The sequence below is a fragment of the Oncorhynchus nerka genome, linkage group LG19 (genome assembly GCF_034236695.1).
Source record: "Oncorhynchus nerka isolate Pitt River linkage group LG19, Oner_Uvic_2.0, whole genome shotgun sequence".
Lineage (NCBI taxonomy): Eukaryota > Metazoa > Chordata > Actinopteri > Salmoniformes > Salmonidae > Oncorhynchus > Oncorhynchus nerka.
The window spans coordinates 36,428,244-36,452,743 of record NC_088414.1 but is presented as its reverse complement, the minus strand read 5'-3'; the positions used below and the strand labels follow the sequence as shown (position 1 = coordinate 36,452,743).

The window sequence follows — 24,500 nt, the reverse complement described above, 5'->3', positions numbered from 1 at the left end:
AGGATATGTTGACTGCATCTTATTATGCCTATGTTTAAGTGTAACCATACCGGTTTCCAATGCACACTTTATACTATAACGTGAGAACTCCAGTGATGGAGCCTGCCGCAATGTAATTCGCACGTAAACCTTAACATTCGTTTTGTGTGTACTTGGCCATGGCTACTAAATTGGTAAATTATGCTCCCAGTTTGAGTGTAATAACTGAAGTGTAGCTCACTAAAAATGCAACAATGCCAATTTTTGATTGTCACTTGTGTGTTGAAGTAGGCTACCTTTGTTGAGTTGACTGGTCTGTTGTACAATGCCATTTCAAATCGACTCTGTTTGCCATGGATATATAGTGCTTTCAGAAAGTACTCATGCCCCTTTACTTATTCCACATTCTATTACAGCCTGAATTCAAAATGGCTAAAACAACATCTTACCATCTACACAATACCTTATCTTGACAAAGTGAAAATGTTTTAGTTTTTTAAATGTTTACAGATATCTCATGTACGTACACAAGTATTCACACCCCAAAGCCAATACCTGTTAGAATTACATTTGGCAGCGATTACAGCTGAGTCTTTCTGGATTGGTACAGTATTTGCACATTATACTTAAAAAAAAAAAATCTTCCAGCTCTGTCAAGTTGATTGTTAACCATTGCTAGACAGGAACTCTTGTTGAAATGTGAATTCATCTCCCAGTGTCTGTTGGAAAGCAGACTGAACCAGGTTTTTCTCTAGGATTTTGAGTGTGCTTAGCGATATTCCATTTATTTTTGTTTAAAAAATACTCCATAGTCCTTGCCTATGACAGGCTTACCCATAACATGATGCAGCCACCATCATGCTTGAACATATTAAGTTGTTGCAGTGTTAGATTTGCCCCAAACAGCCGTTCAACTCGATCTGTTTTAAAGTCACCATTGGGCTCGTGGTGAAATTCCTGAGTGGTTTCCTTCCATTCCTGCAACTGAGTTCGGAATGATGCCTGTGTCTTTGTGGTGACTGGATATATTGATACACGATCCAAAGTGTAATTAATAACTTCATGCTTAAAGGGATATTCAACGTCTGCTTCCCCCCCATCTGCCAATAGGTGCCCATCTTTGCGAGGCATTGGAAAATCTCCCTGGTCTTTGTGTTTGAAATTGGAGGGACCTTACAATTATATGTATGTGTGGGGTACAGAGACAAGGTAGTCGTTCAAAAATTGTTAACCACCAATTGCACACAGTCCATGTACAGCTGAAGTCGGAAGTTTACAAACACTTAGGTTGGAGTCATTAAAACTCGTTTTTTAACCACACCACATATTTCTTGTTAACAAACTATAGTTTTGGCAAGTCGGATAGGACATCCACTCTGTGCATGACACACGTAATTTTTCCAACAATTGTTTACAGACAGATTATTTCACTTATAATTCACTGTATCACAATTCCAGTGGGTCAGACGTTTACACACACTAAGTTGACAGTGCCTTTAAACAGCTTGAAAAATTCCACAAAATGTCATGGCTTTAGAAGCTTGAAGATACCATGTTCATCTGTACAAACAATAGTATGCAAGTATAAACACCATGGGACCACGCAGCCATCATACCGCTCAGGAAGGAGACGCGTTCTGTCTCCTAGAGATGAACGTACTTTGGTGCGAAAAGTGAAAATCAATTCCAGAACAACAGCAAAAGGACCTTGTGAAGATGCTGGAGGAAACGGGTACAAAAGTATCTATATCCACAGTAAAACAAGTCCTATATCGACATAACCTGAGAGGCCGCTCAGCAAGGGAGAAGCCACTGCTCCAAAACCGCCATAAAAAAAGCCAGACTGCGGTTTGCAACTGCACATGGGGGCAAAGATTGTACTTTTTGGAGAAATGTCCTCTGGTCTGATGAAACAAAAATGGAACTGTTTGGCCATAATGACCATCGTTATGTTTGGAGGAAAAAGGGGGAGGCTTGCAAGCCGAAGAACACCATCCCAACCAATATTGAAGCAACATCTCAAGACATCAGTCAGGAAATTAAAGCTTGGTCCCAAATGGGTCTTCCCAATGGACAATGACCCCAAGCATACTTCCAAAGTTGTCTACATGGCTTAAGGACAACTAAGTCATGGTATTGGAGTGGCCATCACAAAGCCATGACCTCAATCCTGTAGAACATTTGTGGGCAGAACTGAAAAAGCTTGTGCGAGCAAGGAGGCCTACAAACCTGACTCAGTTACATCAGCTCTGTCAGGAGGAATGGGCCAAAATTCACTCAACTGATTGTGAGAAGCTTGTGGAAGGCTACCCAAAATGTTTGACCAAAGTTAAACAATTTAAAGGCAATGCTACCAAATACTAATTGAATGTATGCAAACTTCTGACCAATTAGGAATGAAATAAATAAAAGCTGAAATAAATCATTCTCCTATTATTCTGACAATTCACATTAAAGTGGTGATCCTAACTCACCTAAGACAGGGAATTTTTACTCAGATTAAATGTTAGGAATTGTGAAACTGAGTTTAAATATATTTTGCTAAGGTGTATGTAAACTTCTGACTTCAACTGTAACTACTAAGTGCATTTTTACTCCTGAACTGATTTATACTTTCCATAGCAAAGGGGTTTACTACTTATTGACTCAAGACATTTCAGCTTTTAATTGAAGTAATTTGGAAAAATATTTAACACTTCCACTTTGCCATGATGGGATATTGTGTGTTGGACTGTGACCCACAATCTCAATTCAATCCTTTTAAAATGCAGGTTGTAACACAACAAAATGTGGATAAAGTGGAGGGGTGTGAATACTTTCTGAAGGCACTGTATGTTCAAAGTCTTGGCTGGCTTTTTTGTGTGTAAAGTAACGGCTCCTTACAGCCATAGCATAATCCATGCATACCCATATCCAATTCTCATTTCATGTAAAAGGACTCATGAGCACCAACGTGATGGGAGCATATCAAATTGGATGTCAAATGAAAGCTAAGAGTATATATTTTTGAGAAATTAAGGCATATATTAATTTTCCATCCTAAAAATTATGAGTAGGGGAATGTTTTGATTTCTGTTCAGAAAGATGGAAAAAGGGGTCTTTGAAAACATCTACCAGAATTTATTTTTAAGTATTAGAAATACATCAAAACACAATTTTGAAGACCCCCGCCAACTAATATGAACACACACACTGAACAGAAATATAAACGCAACATGTAAATGTTGGTTTCTTGGGCTGAAATAAAACATTCCAGAAGTTTTTCATATGCTCAAATCTTTTTCTCAATTTTTGTGCACAAATTTGTTTACATCCCTGTTAGTGAGCATTTCTCCTTTGCCAAGATAATCCATCCACCTGACAGGTGTGGCATATCAAGAAGCTGATTTAACAGCATGATAATTGCACAGGTGCACCTTGTGCAAAGGACAACAAAAGCCCCACTCTAAAATGAGCAGATTTATCACACAATGCCACAGATGTCTCAAGTTTTGCGGGAGCATGCAGTTGGTATGCTGACTGCAGGAATGTTCACCAGAGCTGTTGCCAGAGAATTTAATGCTAATTTCTCTATCGTAAACCAACTTATGTTTCAGCATGATAATGCAAAGATCTGTACACAATTCCTGGAAGCTGAAAATATCCTACTTCTTCCATGGCCTGCATACTCACCAGACATATGCCACCCATTTGAGCATGATTGGCATGCTTTGGATTGACGTGTACGACCGCGTGTTCCAGTTCCTGCCACTATCCAACAACTTCGCACAGCCATTGAAGAGGAGTGGGACAACATTCCACAGACCACAATCAACAGCCTGATCAACTCTATGCGAAGGAGATGTCGCGCTGCATGAGGCAAATGGTGATTACACCAGATACTAACTGTTTTTCTGATCTATGCCTCTACTTTTAAAAAATAATGAGAAAAAAAAGACGTGACCAACAGATGCATGTCTGTATTCCCAGTCATGTGAAATCCATAGATTAGGGCCAAATGAATTATTTCAATTGACTGATTTCCTTATGAACTGTAACTCAGTAAAATCTTAATTGTCGCATGATGCATTTAATTTTGTTCATGGTATATATGACGTCAACGCTACGGCTGTCCGCTTTACAGCACTGTATGGGTTTCAACTGACGGCCCTTCTAATCGTGTGTACAACGCACACAAAAATGTCCCCATCCCTCCCGCTAATTGGAATTCTTTTGCAGTTTTTTTTTTTTGCGAGGATGAGGGGAATGCTGTATATCGAGCGGAGTCGATGTGCTCTGAAAGATGAGTTGAGGATTATAATAAATAGTTTTGATGTCATGCAAGCAAGCCACACACCCGTGAGTACAATTGTGCACATTTCCATATTTGAAAATTCCTGTAATTTACAGAATGAACATTTATGATCGCTCCGTTTGATGTACAGTTAAAAGGATGACATGCTCTATACCCTGGGTTGTCCTGATAGGAATGAGCCTATGTTTGTCGTATTGTGAAGAAAATTAGCTGTGCAACACGCACTTGAATGCACTCATGACTCCATTCTATGCACACCCAAATTTTCTGTTTGTCTGAATTGTCCTATGAAAGCCTAACACTAAGGTCATATGTTATAACTTATCTAGCTAGACATGTTGGCAATACAACAGGCTTTCAAATGATGCCCACCTGACCCAGATTGAGATTTATAATGGAACATTTTTGCGTTGCTTAAACAACAACAGTAATTGTGTGGATGCAGGGCTGTGTTCTAAACAAAAACTGTGTGGTTGCTTCAGTTCCTCAACCGCAAAGATGGGAGAGCTAAAAAAAACAACATATTTTATGTTTCCTTCAGTCAAAGTGCTTTGAAATTACTTAGGATCTGTGCTCAGTTTGGAGAGGTGTGAGTGTGTGTGTGTGTGTGTGTGTGGCCACTTGGAGACACCAGTTAGAGCTCTGATACCAAACCCTTGTAATCATTTTTTTCTAATGTTGCACCTACCCCAACATTTTCAGGAATGCTCTTTTCAGATTGTTATTGACAAATGCTGCGAGAAGTACAGTAAATGTCAAATGCACAATATCGTCAGTCGTGTTTTGGAGTCAGTCGTGTTTTGGAGTCAGTCGTGTTTTGGAGTCAGTCGTGTTTTGGAGTCAGTCGTGTTTTTTTGTTGTTCTGATCATTTCCCCAAAGTTCTCTGTCTTTCAGTGCTACCATGGTCATCCATTTTCTTTTATCGTTCTTCTGTAAGACACATTTTAAATGTTGTCCTATCCATGTAGGTGTGTTAAGCCTCATGCTTCTCCTATGTGATGGATTGTAGAGTAATAATAACTAATACTCACTCTCCTTATTCTACCATTTAGTGTAATTTTGACCACAAGCAATGGCTGTTCAGCCCATCTTGTGCTGGTATAACCTGTCTAGTGGACTTTAAAAAATATATTTTTTTTTTAGCAAAATGAAGACCAGCTGTTTTTACACAGTAATCTTTTTAATGTTTTATGGCCCCGGACTGTAGATTTTAGTGTACTTGAGAATTATCCCTCTGAGCATTGAAATGCTCTTTAAAAAGCTGCACTGTTTCTAGGTATTATCAAGATCATCCTAAAGTTGTGCAATATCCATTAGTGTATTCCATTTAACCCTTTACCAGAGATGCTTATCCAGTATTAGTGTGCCGCAGATTGATATGCTCCCCAGATTGGCTTCCCCCTGCTCCCATAACCGGCATTGTGTCGGTGTCCGGTTGCAATATTGGTCAATTGAGATGTAATGAATGGGGAGACAATCCTACTTAAATAACTATTTTGAGGCTGTGAAGCATGACCTGAGTTGCTCATCAGGCCATCTATTTTTTTGTGCAATAATGTTCCCATTTGTAATGTTTGCCGAAATAAAAGTTAAGTAGCTCATCTCCCATTCAGATAGCCTATCGGCTTGTTAGTTGTATCAGGGGGTTCTACTTGGTCCATGATTGCACAAAATAAGTAACTTAAGATGACAGACTTACTAAAATCAAATTTTATTGGTCACGTGCACACGGTACAGTGAAATGCTTGCTTGCTAATTCTTCTCAATGCAGTAATATCAAGAATCAAATTTGTACTTTTATTTCACCTTTTATTTAACCAGGTAGGCTAGTTGAGAACAAGTTCACATTTACAACTGCGACCTGGCCAAGATAAAGCAAAGCAGTGTGACAGACAACAACAGAGTTACACATGGAATAAACAAGCCAATAACACAATAAACAAGTCAATGACACAGTAGGAAAAAAAAGTATATACAGTGTGTGCAAAATGCATGAGGTGGTTGGCAATAAATAGGCCATAAGAGTAATTACAATTTAGCAGATTAACACTGGAGTGATAAATGAGCAGATGATGATGTGCAAGTAGAGATACTGGTGTGCAAAAGAGCGGAAAAGTACATTTAAAACAATATGGGGATGAGGTAGGTAGATTGGATGGGCTATTTACAGATGGACTATGTACAGCTGCAGCAATCATTTAGCTGCTCAGATAGCTGATGTTTAAAGTTGGTGAGGGAACTAAGTCTCCAACTTCAGTGATAAAAAAAAAAAAATTTAAAAAAATTGCAATTCGTTCCAGTCACAGGCAGCAGAGAACTGTAAGGAAAGGCGGCTAAATGAGGTGTTTGCTTTGGGGATGATCAGTGAGATATACCTGCAGGAACGTGTGCTACGGGTGGGTGTTATCGTGACCAGTGAACTGAGATGAGGCGGAGCTTTACCTGGCATAGACTTATAGATGACCTGGAGCCAGTGGGTCTGGCGAGGAATATGTAGCGAGGGCCAGCCGACTAGAGCATACAGTTCGCAGTGGTGGGTAGTATAAGGTGATTTGGTAACAAAACGGATGGCACTGTGATAGACTGCATCCAGTTTTCTGAGTAGAGTATTGGAAACTATTTTGTAGATGACATCGCCGAAGTCGAGGATCGGTAGGATAGTCAGTTTTACTAGGGTAAGTTTGGCGGCGTGAGTGAAGGAGACTTTTTTTTCCTTCGAAATAGAAAGCCGATTCTAGATTTGATTTTGGATTGGAGAGTTTACAGTCTAACCAGACACCTAGGTATTTATAGTTGTCCACATATTCTATGTTGGAACCGTCCAGGGTGGTGATGTTTGGCGGGTGGGTGCAGGGAACGGTTGCAAAGCATGCATTTGGTTTTACTAGTGTTTAAGAGCAGTTGGAGGCCACGGAAGGAGTGTTGTATGGCATTCTAGCTCGTTTGGAGGTTAGTTAGCACAGTGTCCAAGGAAGGGCCAGAAGTATACAGAATGGCGTCGTCTGCATAGAGGTGGATCCGGGAATCACCCGCAGCAAGAGCGACATCATTGATGTATACAGAGAAGGGAGTCGGCCTGAGAATTGAACCCTGTGGTACCCCCGTAGACTGCCTTCTCAAAGTCCAAAAATAAGTAGTAGTAATAGCAGTATGAACGATTAATCAAATTGAATTAAGACTAGTAAAGTGACTTTGTATAGCAGCTTAAATAAATAGTATTAATAAATAGTAACAGTAATAATATCAACTCTCATCATGTCCCGCCATTTGGCTCTGTAGTCTAAAATATACTCTACAAAAATATAAACGCAACATGCAACCATTTAGACAATTTTACTGAGTTACAGTTCATTTAAGGAAATCAGTCAATTGAAATCAATTCATTGGGTCCTAATCAATGGATTTCACATGACTGGGAAGAGGCAAAGCCATGGGTGGGCCTGGGAGTGCATAGGCCCACCCACTGGGGAGCCAGGTCCAGCAGAATCAGAATGAGTTTTCCCCCACAAACGGGCTTTATTACAGACACAAATACTCCTCAGTTTCATCAGCTGGCCGGGTGGCTGATCTCAGTTGATCCCGCAGGTGAAGAAACCGGATGTGGAGGTCCTGGGCTAGCGTGGTTACACATGGTTGTGAGGCTGGTTGGACATACTGCCAATTTCTCTAAAAAGATGTGGTAGAGAAATTAACATGAAATTCTCTGGAAACAGCTCTGGTGGACATCACTGCATTCAACATGCCAATTGCACGCCCCCCCCAACTTGAGACATATATTCCCAAGCACAAGGTGCACCTGTATAATGATCATGCTGTTTAATCGGCTTCTTGATATGCCACACCTGTGGATGGATTATCTTGGCAAAGGAGAAATTAACAGTGATGTAAACACGTGCACATTTTCAGAAATAAGCTTTTTGCGTGTATGGAACATTTCTGGGATATTTAATTTAGGCTCATGAAACATGGGACCAACACTTGACATGTTGCGTTTTTAAATATTTTTGTTCAGTATATATTTGTCAGCACGCTGTCATTAAATATTGAGTGGCCTACTAACCGCTGCCTAACTCGATTCTATACATTCTGGCAGCACCTTTCCTACCAAAGCAAAACAACTCACCTTAATGCCACCAAATGAAATGGCCGCTAACTTAACTGCCTAATGTTACCCTTTACACTCGTACCTGTACGCGGGTTGAAAATTGCTAATTTGGACCCTGTTAAACACTTAAATTGGAACCCAGTGGCTGTTCAGTAACATGCTATACATGACGCCAGAGCTCAGGCTCTGAGCTGTATGAGTTTTGACTGACAGCCATTCTGAACTTGAGCGACAAAACCAATACCCCCCCCCCCCCGCTAATTTGTTAACGTCGGCTAATTATTTTGAGGGAGGGGAAATACATTTCCACGTTTTACCAGGTGTTTTGACTGAACACATTCTCATTTATGACCTGGGGAATAGTTACGGGGAGATGAATGAGCCTATTGGAAGCTGGGGATGATTAGGTGGCCATGATGGTATGAAGGCCAGATTGGGAATTTAGCCAGGACACTGGGGTTAACAGCCCTACTCTTACGATAAGTGCCAGGGCACCCATTTTTAACAGCACCCTACAAAGGGCAATGTCCCCAATCACTGTAAATTAAGAGGATGATGTATTTTGAAGGATGAGATGTTGAGAGTTATAATAAATACCTCTGATGTCATACAACTAATCCAAACACCCGTGAGTCCAAATGTGCACGTCACATTTCCATATCATAAAACTCATGTCATATACAGTACAGTGTCAACGTTTATCCTCACTATGATGTACAGTTACCAGATGACATGGCGTCATACCCTGGGTTCTTCTGAACAAGCCTGTTTGATGTACATTTACCAGATGACATGGCGTCAAACCCTGTGTTATTCTGAACATGTTTGACTATTGTGGAGGAAATTCGCTGTGGAACACACACCTGAATACATGCATGACCCCTTTTGTATGCGGATCAAAATTATGATCGGTTGCCCTGTGAAAGCCTAACACTGTAAGATCGTACGTTATAACGTATCTAGACATGTTGGCAGTAGAACAAGCTTTCAAATGATGCCCACCTGACCCAGATTGATTTATAATGGGCTGTTTTTGGATTGCGTAAACAACAACAGTAATTGTGTGATGGCGGGGATGCAGGGCTGAGTTCCAAACAAAACAACTGCAAGTGTGTTTGCTCCAGTTCCTCAACAGCACAGCTAGGAGAACTTAAAAAAACACCTTGTAGTTGAAGATTCTTTGAGTCATAAAAGTGCATTGAAATGACTTGGGAACTGTGCACACTCTGGAGAGGTGTGGCCACTTGGAGACACCAGTTAGTCTTCTCACTCACACCCTTGTCATTTTTTTGTCTTAAGGTGTACCTAACCCATATTTTCTCCAGAGTGTTTTCAGATTTCGTCGTCACCAAATGCGGCAAAGTACAGTAAATGGAAAATGCACATAAAACCAAGTGTAAAGTTTGGATTCAGTCCTGTCAGGTGAACTGTTTTGAACTCACCTTTTGGTCTAATAATTTTCCCTTCATCTCAAAACTGTTCCTGCCTGTGGGTTGTTTGGTAGCCAGAAGTGAAGGGGCCGAGCCACGTAATGCCTTTGACTGCCTGTCACTGGTCCTCGTCCTTCTTGTGCCAGTCAGCCAGCGTCTCTCTCCCCTTCAGCGCTCATTCTGTTCGACGTGGAGGAAAGAGTAATTCATCTCTGTGAGGAGCGTGCCAAATCTGGGGACTGCATAGCAATTTTTCTTCGCAAGGGGCACTGCCAAGTTCTGCCTAGCCGCCCAGTCACCCTCTCGGCTGGAACCAACACTGAGCAAGCTGTCACTTTGACTCTGTCAACACACTTTGCCTCTCTGTCAACACACTTTGCCTCTCTGTCAACATTTGTGTTAAACTCGCCCAAGTATCAACTCCTTCTCATTCACAGTGGGATACATCGGCAGCTGGTCTCTTATCTCTTGGCAGGACGGGCCGCTTGACTTCATTAATAAGGTGCATGTGATGTTCTGGAAATGTATGGGGTTTAAACTCAGATAGTGACAGATTATGATAGAAGAGATCTGTCAAACTGCTCTAATGTAAGGCACAGTGACAGGCAAGTTTACCCTTTCGTTAGATGTATTCCTCCATCCCTTGTAAAAACCCTCCAGATCAGACATACTGTAGTCCAGGGACCGGTTTTCCAAAAGCATCTTAAGGCTAAGTTCACCCATAGAAGCATCGCTAAATCTCCGAGCTGTTTCCCCGAAACCATCGTTATTAACTTTGCTCTTGAAAACACTCGTAATCGAACACCTGCCGTAGAACAGCTAAGTGCGTCATTAGATTACTATTTTTGCCCTCCTGCATCACTTTATACACAGAATCTCAGAAACACAGAATCACACGGTTTATCCATCTCTCTGTGACCACTGATAACTTCAGAATAAAGCTGACTACATATACAAAGTTGCCAATGTCTTTGCAGTTGATACAAATAAGCAACTCGAGATGACTGCATTAAAATATAAATCATGAAAATACATTATATAGTCAAGTATGCTGTCTGTAATTTGTCTCCGTATATTTAATGTGTAGCCTAACGTGCGCAATGACGTGGCAAATCTGTGATTTTGTGCATTTTTCTATGATAAGCCGCCTCAATATTTGCAGCCGTAGGTGGCAGGCCTAAAATCTCTCTAGGAGCTGATCTGTCGTCAGTATTGTGAAATGATGTCAAGGGAAAATTTGAATGGAGAAGGGGAATCTGAGAGCTGTGCTCCCATTCTTTCCATCCTGTCCGTTTCGAAAACAACATGCCCCAACGACGCACTTAGCGATCGTTCTCTCTGCGTGCTGTTCTGGGAAACGCATGTTACATCTTCGGCCATTTTTAATAGGGAAGATGTATTTGTTAAAACACACGAAAGCCAAAGTTTTATCAGGAAACCGGCCCTGGTTCATTAGGTGTTTGTCTGCATGCGAGGAGACAACTAGCTGATGTTCTGTAATGACTGGGATTGCTCTGTTGATCTCTGGTCTTACGCTAATGATTATCCAGGTGTCCTTGCTACTATTGTAAACCGCACTAATGTAATTTGTTTGGCGTAGCTCAGCTCCTTATGTTTATTCTACTGAATCCTTTTGACTGGTTGAAATGGAATTAGGATTTACTGAGAGTAGTTAAGTGATAGAAAAATGCAGACTCGCTGTCTGCTCGCATGTTCGGAATTCAGTTTATTATATCATGACATAGACAGTGTCTAAATGCTATAGGAATGTGCCACTGTTTTGTACTAATGAGTCACTTACTGCTCTGTGGAGACCAGAGTTGAAGAAGTTTGTTGGCAGTAGGAGTCTTCCTTTAATGCAGCTTGTGCCCGTCTTCTGATTAGTCCGGTTTGACCCAACGACAGTGTCATCCACGTCCATATTGATTTCATTAGGAGAGATTCTCACCAACTAATCTACACCAATTTAGATTAGGCTGATGTCCACGTTCTCACAATTGATGTGAACAGCATTGTTGACAGTAATGAGCCTCTGACACGAGCCACCATGTTTCAGTGCGTGTCAAATGAGCAAAACCCTGCGGTTAGTGCCCTTAGCACAGTAGTTGGACTGTTTTACTCAATTGGCTGTTGCCAGCTGACACTCAGGGTTGCAACACCTTTAATTTGAACAAGACTCCTCATGAACACACATTATTCAGTGCAATACTCTCTCAATACCAGTGTACATTTGTCACGCTGTAAGGTTTATAAAATGCCAATCACAACGACCGGTATTTACCAGCATGTCAAATCCATTGATCTGACAAACCGGTGAAGTCTAAAATTCACCTGTTAGCATCATGATAAATGCCCGGCCAGGCCAGCAGCAAAAATGACTGGAATAATGCTGAGTAGGCTATAATGTTAATCTGTGTATGATCCCATAATCTGGTGGGAATGAGCCATGCAGCTCTACCACTGTAGGTGGCCTATACTGTTAGTGTTAGTATTAAGCCTGCATTTATAATCACATGGATCCAGAGAAGCAAATCTCCATTCAGCCAAGGTGAATTAGTCGCCATGCATACACACACACAGTGGTATACCATTCCGCAGGTATCAGACTGCCATACCTTTCATTTTCAGTCAGCCGTGATGCAGTGGGAAGTCTGCTGCTATGTGATTTCTTTTCCCCCCCAGTTGAGATTGGCATGATGGTCCCAGTCTACAGTAGGCTTTAGTGATATGTTTACTGTGGAGATTTCACTATTTTATAATATTACAGTTTACACAAGCTATCTATTCTACACACAAATAGTGTGTGTGTGTTTGTCCAGTCCCATGTTCTATTGCTATCAACTGATTTCACCCAGCATTGAGCCTGCTCTAGGTTTCCTTTTGTTCCAGTCCCAGGTTTTCACTGATGTCATGCACCACAGTATGGACCTGTCACAATGACTGATGTAGATTTAGATTCCTTTTATCAGTCAGGGATGGTGCCATGCCTTGTTCTGAACATGAAGAATTGATGAGAAGCGTTCATGTAAGTGTTGAGTCAGAGATTGGAGGCCAGGTCTCTCCCAGCAGGACTAGACAGTATTTCCTTATGGATGTGAAGCTGACTGCTGTCCATTTTGTGACTTTGGGTCTCAGGTGCAGTCAATCATTCTAATGATTTTCTATTGATTTGCCCTGTATCTGCACTTATAATATTTTGTATTTATTAAGGGTCCCCATTAGTTCCTGCCAAGGCAGCAGCTCTTCTTCCTGGTGTCCAAACAAGATTAAGGCAATGTCCACACAAAAATAAACAGTACATGATATAGGACATTATTACACCACTACGTATCTACAATGCAGAATGTATAATACCACAATATTACATTTGAATGTACGTGTGTGTGTGTCTGCATTGTTCCATAAGGTAGTTTTTATGTTTCTTCAGTATGATTTTACTGCCCGCTTGAGTTACTTGATGTGGAATAGAGTTCCAGGTAGTCATGGCTCTATATAGTACTCTGCATTTCCCAGAGTCTGTTTTGGACTTGGGGTCTGTGAAGAGACCCCTCGTGGTATGTCTTGTGTGGTATGCATTAGAGGTTGACCGATTATGATTTTTCAACGCCGATTATTGGCGGACCAAAATACCCCGATACCGATTAATCGGCCGATTTTTATTTGGAATAATGACAATTACAACAATACTGAATGAACACTTATTTTTAACTTAATATAATACATCAATAAAATCAATTTAGCCTCAAATAAATAATGGAACATGTTCAATTTGGTTTAAATAATGCAAAAGTGCAGTATGTGCCATGGAAGAAAGCTAACGTTTCAGTTCCTTGCTCAGAACATGAGAACATATGAAAGCTGGTGGTTCCTTTTAATGTGAGTCTTCAATATTCCCAGGTAAGAAGTTTTAGGTTGTAGTTATTATAGGAATTATAGGACTATTTTTCTCTCTACCATTTGTATTTCATTAACCTTTGACTATTGGGTGTTCTTATAGGAACTTTAGTATTGCCAGTGTAACAGTATAGCTTCCGTCCCTCTCCTCGCTCCTCCCTGGGCTCGAACCAGGAACACATCGACAACAGCCACCCTTGAAGCAGCGTTATCCATGCAGAACAAGGGGAATAACTACTCCAAGTCTCGGAGCGAGTGACGTTTGAAACGCAATTAGCGCGCACAATTTGACACAATTTCACCTGGTTAATATTGCCTGCTAACCTGGATTTCTTTTAGCTAAATATGCAGGTTTAAAAAATATATACTCCTGTGTATTGATTTTAAGAAAGGCATTGATGTTTATGGTTAGGTACACATTGGAGCAACGATACGCACCGCATCGATTATATGCAACGCAGGACACGCTAGATAATCTAGTAATATCATCAAACGTGTAGTTTACTAGTGATTATGATTGATTGATTGTTTTTTATAAGAGAAGTTTAATGCTAGCTAGCAACTTACCTTGGCTTCTACTGCATTCGCGTAACTGGAGTGGCGTGCAATGTAATCAGGTGGTTAGAGCTTTGGATTAGTTCAGGACAGGTGTGGGCAGAGCCTGGTTCCCATGTTATATTCAGGACAGGTGGGGGCAGAGCCTGGTCCCCATGTTATATTCAGGACAGGTGTGGGCAGAGCCTGGTTCCCATGTTATATTCAGGACAGGTGGGGGCAGAGCCTGGTCCCCATGTTATATTCAGGGCAGGTGGGGGCAGAGCCTGGTTCCCATGTTATATTCAGGACAGGTGGGGGCAGAGCCTGGTCCCCATGTTATATTCAGGACAGGTGTGGGCAGAGCCTGGTCCCCATGTTATATTCAGGACAGGTGGGGGCAGAGCCTGGTTCCCATGTTATATTCAGGACAGGTGGGGGCAGAGCCTGGTTCCCATGTTATATTCAGGACAGGTGGGGGCAGAGCCTGGTCCCCATGTTATATTCAGGACAGGTGTGGGCAGAGCCTGGTTCCCATGTTATATTCAGGACAGGTGGGGGCAGAGCCTGGTTCCCATGTTATATTCAGGACAGGTGGGGGCAGAGCCTGGTTCCCATGTTATATTCAGGACAGGTGCGGGCAGAGCCTGGTCCCCATGTTATATTCAGGACAGGTGGGGGCAGAGCCTGGTCCCCATGTTATATTCAGGACAGGTGGGGGCAGAGCCTGGTCCCCATGTTATATTCAGGACAGGTGTGGGCAGAGCCTGGTCCCCATGTTATATTCAGGACAGGTGTGGGCAGAGCCTGGTCCCCATGTTATATTCAGGACAGGTGGGGGCAGAGCCTGGTTCCCATGTTATATTCAGGACAGGTGTGGGCAGAGCCTGGTTCCCATGTTATATTGACATTAATGAGTATCACGTATCAGTTTGTAAACAATGTAATGAGTTAATGAAGCCGCGTAACAAACATTCTCTTTTTCTTTGTATTCTTGGTTTTAAGGCAGCTCCCAAAATGCAGGTGTTTCAACCTAGATCAGTGCTTTCTGTGGGGGTGGGGCAGCCAGTGGGAAATACAGAGAGTAGGGGTTGGTCACGTTCTCTAGTTACGCTGTGATTGGCTCCGTGTTCTGTCACTCATGGGGGGACACTACGTCACTGCAGAATCTACAGGGAGATCTAGACAGTTCAAGCCCCCATTGGGTGTTGCCAGAGATTTACATTAGAAGTGCCCGTCAAGGTCATTGGCCACAGATGAAATGATGTCCAATCACGTTATATCTACCCCTCAACTATGATTGGACTGATCATGTCAACCTCATACTTTCAAAATCTTAGCTAGCAGTCATCATCATGAATCACGTCGACAATCTACTGGCAAATCCTTTTCAATTATAGATAAAAATGTATCGATGCTCATCGGCCATTGGGCATAAACATTACACAACAAGTCGTAATTCGCAAATTCGACAAGGAGTGGTTTGGAAGGAATCCGTGGCGAACTGCAAGCGTTACAAAGCAATCCCTATTTTCCTTCCCCTGCCTGCTATTCAGTGGACTGGGGGTCCAAGTCTGTGTTTAAGGGTCTCTTTTCCTTCCCCTGCCTGCTATTCAGTGGACTGGGGGTCCAAGTCTGTGTTTAAGGGTCTCTTGTCCTTCCCCTGCCTGCTATTCAGTGGACTGGGGGTCCAAGTCTGGGTTTAAGGGTATCTTTTCCTTCCCCTGCCTGCTATTCAGTGGACTGGGGGTCCAAGTCTAGGGTTTAAGGGTCTCTTTTCCTTCCCCTGCCTGCTATTCAGTGGACTGGGGGTCCAAGTCTGGGTTTAAGGGTCTTTTTTCCTTCCCCTGCCTGCTATTCAGTGGACTGGGGGTCCAAGTCTGGGTTTAGGGTCTCTTTTCCTTCCCCTGCCTGCTATTCAGTGGACTGGGGGTCCAAGTCTGGGTTTAAGGGTCTCTTTTCCTTAAAATGATAAACATTCATATGCAAAACCACGGGCCTGAAAATGTTGAAAACATTTGGCCATGCTGTCAAACTAGCATGACTTCTGCTGCATTCAAGACAACTGGAAACTGGGATATGGGAAATCTGACTTCTGCTGCATTCAAGACAACTGGGAACTGGGGGGAAACACAAGCTCCGACTGGGGAAAATACATTTTGAACGGTCATCCAACTGGGAAGTCGGGAACTCTGGCTTCTTTCTAGAGCTCTGACCTGAAGATCACTGACATTTGACCTTGTATTTTTCCAAGGTCCTATTTGTCTTGAAAGCAGCATAAATCCATAGAATGCCAGACTTTGATGACAAAGTTTCATGTCAAAATTTGCCCACACGAAGGACCGCGCTACCTTCCTGTTCAAGTGAACACAGCACAACAATGGTGAGTCCAAAAATGTATTATTTGCGGCTGCATAATGATGTAATATGCCAGGGAGATATGTATACTGTAGCTAAGAAAGTAATACTAAGTGTATGTTGTAAGCTGTTAGTAGCACATGTGCCTCACCCTAATAATTTGGTCCCTTTCCCTCTCATAACTTAGCCTACTGTTCTGACTTGGTGGTACACATGTAGCCTATAGCCTGTTTTAGAGAAATGTCATCATCAAATATTGTAAGAGCTTTCATTGTCTGTTTATATGCCCCCTTTATTTATCCTACGGTTCTGACTTGGTGTACAGGGAGAACACTGTAAGAACGGCCCATGTTCTGAATTCTGTCATTGTACTAATGTTACGTCCATCCTAGCTCGCTCATTAATGTCTTAATGTCTTAAAATGACGGATTGCCACTTATCCACTTGTCATTCACTTATGCCATAGTTTGTACATCTCAATTGTCAGCAGAAACCACATTTGTTTTAACTGAGTCAGCCATATCAGCTATGTTTAAAAAAAAAAAAAAAAAAAAAAAGGCAGTAAATTTGGCAGAAGGAACTGTTTGGCTGCCAGACAAGGCTCCGCTGATAGCCAGGTGTAGCCGTGGTAAGGATTCACTCCATGGTGCTGAACAGAAAGCTCCGCTGATAGCCAGGTGTAGTAGTGGTAAGGATTCACTCCATGGTGCTGAACAGAAAGCTCTGCTGATACCCAGGTGTAGCCGTGGTAAGGATTCACTCCATGGTGCTGAACACTTCATCCACCTCTGGCCTGCTCGCCTCCCTACCACTGAGGAAGTACAGTTCCCGCTCAGCCCAGTCAAAACTGTTCGCTGCTCTGGCCCCCCAATGGTGGAACAAACTCCCTCACGACGCCAGGACAGCGGAGTCAATCACCACCTTCCGGAGACACCTGAAACCCCACCTCTTTAAGGAATACCTAGGATAGGATAAAGTAATCCCTCTCACCCCCCCCCTTAAAAGATTTAGATGCACTACTGTTCCACTGGATGTCATAAGGTGAATGCACCAATTTGTAAGTCGCTCTGGATAAGAGCGTCTGCTAAATGACTTAAATGTAAATGTAAGGTTGCAAGATTGAATCCCCTGAGCTGACAAGGTAAAAATCTGTCGTTATGCCCCTGAAAGAGGTAGTTAACCTGTCTAGCGGAACCCCTCGCCAACAGCCAATGAAATTGCATGGCACCAAATACAAATCAACAGAAATCTCATGAATCAAATTTCACAAACATACAAGTATTAGGCACCATTTTAAAGATAAAATTCTCGTTAATCCAGCCACAGTGTCTGATTTCAAAAATGCTTTACAGTGAAAGCTCCACAAACGATTAGGTTAGGTCACCACCAACTCACAGAAAAACCCAGCCATTTCTCCAGCCAAAGAGAGGAATCACAAAAAGCACAAGTAGAGAAAATGAATCACTAACCTTTGATCTTCATCAGATGACACTCATAGAACTTCATGTTACACAATACATGTATGTTTTGTTTGGTAAAGTTCATATTTATATCTAAAAATCTTATTTGACATATTTTTTAACAAGTAGCTAAACTCCAGTGGCCAGGACACTGTTTACATCCCTAATGATGTCAGGCACCAGTGTCTTGATGGGTATTAGTTGCAGAAAGCAGATGCGGCTGAGCCCTGCACTCCAGAATTGTTCACTTTAAATGAAGCAAAAACTGAAGAGATTGTCATGCACTGTTTTACAATTATATAGCAATTGCTCCTTTTAGTGGAATTTAATTAAATAATTTGATTATGAAGCCTGTGTACTTGTTCCATTCCAGGTTGTGAGATTGCGTCAATGTGTTTACTGCGCAGTGTTTGCAGACAGGGAAAACAACAGTGGAAAGCAGAGAAGGGTCACTGCATCACACAGCCCTGGAAGAAATGATCAATCCCAGACATGGTCGAGGCCAGAATTGGCATGTCGTCTCACTTAAATCGTTTTTCAAAAATGGGTTTTTATAACTTGCTCAAACGGAATGAATTACTGATTTTGCTCATCTCAATGCTTTCATATGACGCACACTGCTATTTATTTCACTTGCTGCTTTTCCTTCTGTCAGCCGACGTGGGATCTCTTCCAGCCAAGCAAGCTGTTTGAATTACATTGCTGTTGGAGGGAGAAAAAAAAATGTGGGTTCAAATGTCAAGAGCGGTGACAAAAATGACTGACTTGTTTTTGCTTCCTTGTCTGTGTTATTTCACTGGAGAGCTGACAAAGGTGGAGTTGTCATGTGGAGGAAAGGCTGATGAAACGTAGAGGAAAGATGTGGCAGGCAGCAGTTCAAGCCTCTCTGCTCCATAAACACTTCATTATGTAATTCCACTGCTCTGGCTGGCGTGGAGCCGGAGACCTTCGGTTGCACCAGAGTCCCTACACCCTGGAACACACCCATCTCACATGGACATCTGATTTATTTTCTTATTACATTGCACTCTGGAATGTTCTATCCAATCTTCCGATACATTTTTCTGAACTGCATGTATTTCTGTCTTCTGGGAAAGACTGATTTGAGCTTGCTGTTGCAGTAGATCTGTGTCAGTGCTCACATTCTGCTCACCCCCGTTCTCTCTCTGACATAGCCTACTGTAACATGAAGGGCATATTGCCCCCCCTTTCTCTCCAGGGATGCAAACTAGTCACCTTTTGGTGACATTTGAAGCCAAAATAGGTGACCTACGTGATTCATGTAGATCCAATAAGAAAAGTTTAGTAAGGGGGGGGTTGGATCACTACTGTAAACAAACGAGTGATGGGCGTTTGGAGCAATACTGACAGCTGTATCCAAGGCACAGCCAATCATTTACATAGCATAATGCAGTGCATTCTCTTCTGAAGAAAGAAGAGACAACCAACTTACTAGTTACAGCATCAACGAGCGTTCTGGAAAGTCTGCTTCCCAGTTACAGCAGTGTGTCCACTGAACAATGAGGAAAGAGGTAGGTGAGAAGCCTGACCACGGAGACAGGGGTGAGAAGGTGATGAAGCGTACTTCATGAGCTGTAACCGAACAACTATTGGCATTTGGAAAGTTTGAGGCAATCCTTGCTATCCGGATTGAATTGTCCGTTGGCTAGCCAGAAATGTTGAGCGACGTTAGCCAATTTATCTGATAAAATAATTGCGTTTATGGTGTTCATTAGCTTGCTAATAAAGTCAGACCGTGAACGTTCACTCATAAGGTTGTAACACTAGCTAACGTTAGTAACCTAACCAATTTGCTATAGTATTAACTGGTATACGACTCCTTGCCGTTCCTCAAGTTAACTCGTTAGTTGCTTACTGGACCCTGGCAATGTGAACTAGCTAACGAACTAACCACTAGCTGTTAACTCATGTTTTCCCTCTACAGTATGTGGTTCATTTTCAGAATGAGAGAATTTGGTGAATTTATTTAATTATTTTTCCTTTATTTAACTAGGCAAGTCCAGCTTGCCTCGTTGAACAAATTCTTATTTTCAATGACGGCCTAGGAATAGTGGGTTAACTGCCTTGTTCAGGGGCAGAACGACAGATTTTTACCTTGTCAGCTCGGGGATTCAATCTTGCAACCTTTCGGTTACTGGCCCAACTCTCTAATCACTAGGCTACCTGCCACCCCGTGTGACCACCAGAATTAGGTGAAAATTAGGCATTGCTTGTTGAACAAGTGGATTCAGGGATCAAGTGGAGCTGGACCTGGATTAAGCTGGATGCCACTATAGAGGTGAAAGGAACGCCACACACTTTTCCTCTTTCTCACTTATGCTGGCACATTGTAGAACAGATGTCCACAGGCAGAAAGTGTACAATGTAATGATGTGCAGTGTAGCAGCCCAAATATAGTTTTTTTTTGTTGTTTAACTTGACAGTAACATGTGTTTGAGGGGGGATTCTATTTTTATTTTTTTATTTTTTACTCCGTGAATGTTATTTTTGCACACATGTAGCCTTGTGCGTTTGATCTATATCTATAGTGGCCACTATAATAGAATGCCAGTTTTTTTTTTCCATTCTATATCTACTATAAGATGTTTTTTTACCCCCACAAGTGCAATATTTATGTATGTGGTCACAAGCGTTCTATTATAAATGCTGTCATGGCTAACTGCAATATTAGTCTTTTTTTTTCTCAAGACTTGTCATTTGCAGTAAAGTCTAGGCAACAAATAACATTTTTTTTTTTTTTTTTGCTGAGAGTTAGGTTCATAGAAACCACTTTATTTTACACACAGAGACTGATCATGTAGATAATATTCTTTGTTGTTTAATTAGTTAAAACCTGCATTTTCCAGCAAGCAGGGATTTTTCATGTTTCAGTGCATCAACAAAAAAAGTGTCACCTTTTTGGGCCCTCCGCAGTTTGCATCCCTGTCTCTCCTACTGTAACATGAAGGGCATACATTTCTAGTTCATTATTTCCCTTTGCAACAACAGTTAGTCTTAAGAAATGTAATCTAAGCGTTGATGTTGGGTGCGGCAGGTAGCCTAGTGGTTAGAGCGCAGGACTAATAACTGAAAGGTTGCTAGATTGAATCCCCGAGCTCACGAGGTAAAGATCTGTCTTTCTGCCACTGAATAAGGCAGTTAACCCACTCTTCCTAGGCCGTCATTGTAAATAAGAATTTGTTCTTAAATGACTTGCCAAGTAAAATAAAATAAAATGTTTTATTCCAGTCTTTTCCACTAGCGCCGACTGTGTGTTATACAGCCGATTTACTCATTTTCAGCCGGCTACTTTTTCCATTTAAATTAACTAGGCTACTTTACAATTCGGTAGTCAGAAACAAATCTGCCGAACCCTCGCTCCGGCCGGAATGAAAGATATATGCATTACTAGCGATCTATTGGTAGGACAGGTGCCGGTCACTCACCAAGTCAGCGATGACAGGGAAACACTGCTGGTGTGACAGTCTCTGTCCCACCTCTTGATACGTGTGTATGCTGTGGTGGCAGTCAAATTTCTTTACACTGAGGAAGAGAGCATGAATTTGCACATCCCATATAAATGGTTTATTTGCTCTTTATCTACTTCCCCAGATACGGGTGAACTCTAGTTGGCATTAGACCAAGTGAAACTACACTACATGACCAAATGTATGTGGACACCCTTCCAAATTAGTGTATTCGGTGACTTCAGCCATACCCGTTGCTGACAGGTGTATAAAATCGAGCACACAGCCATTCAATCTCCATAGACAAACATTTGTAGTTAAATGGCCTTACTGAAGAGCTCAGTGACTTAACTTTGCACCGTCAACAAGTCCGTTTGTCAAATTTCTGCCCTGCTTGAGCTGCCCCTGTTAGCTGTAAGTGTTGTTACTGTGAAGTGGAAACATCTAGGAGCAGCAACTGCTCAGTCGCGAAGTGGTAGGCCACACAATCTCACAGAACGGGACGGCTGAGTGCTGTAGCACATGAAAATCGCCTGTCTTCGGTTGCAGCACTCACTACCGATTTCCAAACTGACTCTGAAAGCAACGTCAGTATAAGAACTGTTTGTCGGGAGCTTCATGAAATGGGTTTCCATGGACGAGCAGCCGCACACAAGCCTAAGATCACCATGCTCAATACCAAGCGTCAGCTGGACAGGTGTACAAGCTTAGAACAGATGTTCACAGGCAAAGTGTACAATGTAATAATGGGCAGTGTAGCAGCCCAAATATATTGGTATCTGGAGCAGCGCAATCACGCTTCACCGTTTGGCAGTCCGACAGACGAATCTGGGTTTGGTGGATGCCAGGAGAATGCTACCTGCTCCAATGCATAGTGCCAACTGTAATGTTTGGAGGAGGAATAATGGTCTGTGGTGGTTTTTCATGGTTCGGGCTGGGCCCCTTAGTTCCAGTGAAGGGAAATCTTAATGTTACAGTATACAATGACATTCTAGACAAACTCTGGTTGGCTGGACCCACCCCCCTAGCCCGGGGGAGCCTGGCTGGCTACTTTTTCTATTAGGCTGGCTACTCTATTTGCTTGTGGAATAAACACTGTTTTTCCCTAGCAGCACAATATGATCAGCCTAAGCTTGTGTTTAGGTGCACTAGGCCTATATATGTCTAAGCAGGGGCTGGGCTTTTCTGCAGACTCGCATGCCTTCCTCTAGTCTATAAGATAATAAGGATCTTAACCCTGATTTTGTTAAAGCCTGAAGCCTGTTCTCTGCGCTGCAGAACTGCTGATGCGAGGACTGTTTTCTTTCCCCCCCAATCTGAACTTTTTAAGTGTCTGCCTTTGTTGCTCTAGTTTCCAGTGCCTTGCACCCACGTGCACATCCGATATGGCGCGACACTGGTGCTGTGTGTGTGTGTGTGTGTGTGTAATTTCTCCTGCTGTTTCCATCTGTTGTCTAGGACTGTATGGGGAAGAGATTGAATGTGCAACCTGGAAGGAAGGAAAAATGTATTTTCTTCATTTGCCTCAGGGCCCCTTAGGTGGGAAACTAGCTCCACTTATCAGGCACAAACACACGAGGCTGCTTTCTGGGATGTTGTTTTAATGTTTACTTTGGAATACAATCAGTTAACATTGCATTACTTACTACTTACAATATGATACATATGTTAAGAAGGCAGACTAGCTCTGTTGTGAGATAACGGGGCGATCAAGGTTCTGTGAGAACTGTGCGATAGGCTGTGGCAAAGCCTATATTATGTTCAGCTGACATGGCATGGGGCACTAAATGTGAGCTGCAATCAATCTCTCATTTATAGGACACTGTTTTTTAGCAACTCTGAGCTGTTGAAGGTCATCTACATTTTCTGAGATTGTACTAGGACATGGCCCTTTGGCTCAGAGGAACACACACAGATTGCCTGGCTTAGAGCTTGTTGTTCGGGGACATGAATGTAAACGATGAGCTGCACTCCTGTAAGCTTGGCTCTTTAATCTTGAGCATCTAGGCCAGTTGTCAGTGAACTCATCATACATGCATCTAACCTCCCTTCCAGAATCCGCTTCATCCATGCGTTAGTTCTTGATCTAGGTCGCTTTTACCTCAGCTGCTGCCTCAGTCTTGACCTATTCAGGAGAAGCGAGCGCTAAAATGTTCTCTAACTAAAAGCCTTCATTCCCACAGCACAGGAATGTAGGTAGTGTTGTTTTAGAGGAGCCCTAAGGTGTTTCTGCTTCATGTAATATTTTTACACTGTTTTTTAAAATTTATATGGTAACTAACCGGCCGTGATCTGGAGTCCCATAGGGCGGCGCACAATTGGCCTAGCGTCGGTTTGTCCCGGGGTAGGCAGTCAAATAACAATTTTGTAAAATAAGAATTTGTTCTTAACTGACCTGCCTAGTTAAATAAAATAAAAAATATATATGGGAGCTAGCTGTTTGTATGGTTTTATATGGTAACCAGCTGTTTTACACTGTTTTGGTGAAGTTGCCAGTAGAGGTTCTCTTTTATCCATTGTTTTTTTTTTCTGAGGGAAAATGCAGTGGTTATTTTATTTTGGTGTGTCTAGGGATTAAGCTTTAACGTCCATGTGTAATTACAACTTCCAGGCTGACACTATGGAGTTGGTGATTATACAGTACCAGTCAAAAGTTTGGACTCCTACTCAGTCCAGGGTTTTTCTTTATTTTTGCTATTTTCTACATTGTAAAATAATAGTGAAGACATCAACAAAACTATGACCTAATTGGGGCCGATTTCATGTTTTCAAAACTATTTTTTTATTTTTTATATACCTTTTATTTAACTAGGCAAGTCAGTTAAGAACACGTTCTTATTTTCAATGATGGTCTAGGAACGGTGGGTTAACTGCCTTGTTCAGGGGCAGAACAACAGACCTTGTCAGCTCGGGGGATCCAATCTTGCGACCTTACAGTTAACTAGTCCAACGCAATAACGACCTGCCTCTCTCTCGTT

At 42.1% G+C, this 24,500-nt stretch overlaps 1 protein-coding gene across 3 annotated transcripts in view; it reads left to right on the top strand.

Annotated features, from left to right (window-relative positions):
- LOC115101485 (bifunctional heparan sulfate N-deacetylase/N-sulfotransferase 1-like) overlaps positions 1–24,500 on the top strand; it is a 143,693-nt gene that overhangs the window by 782 nt on the left and 118,411 nt on the right. The gene's annotated exons all lie outside the window — the stretch shown is intronic.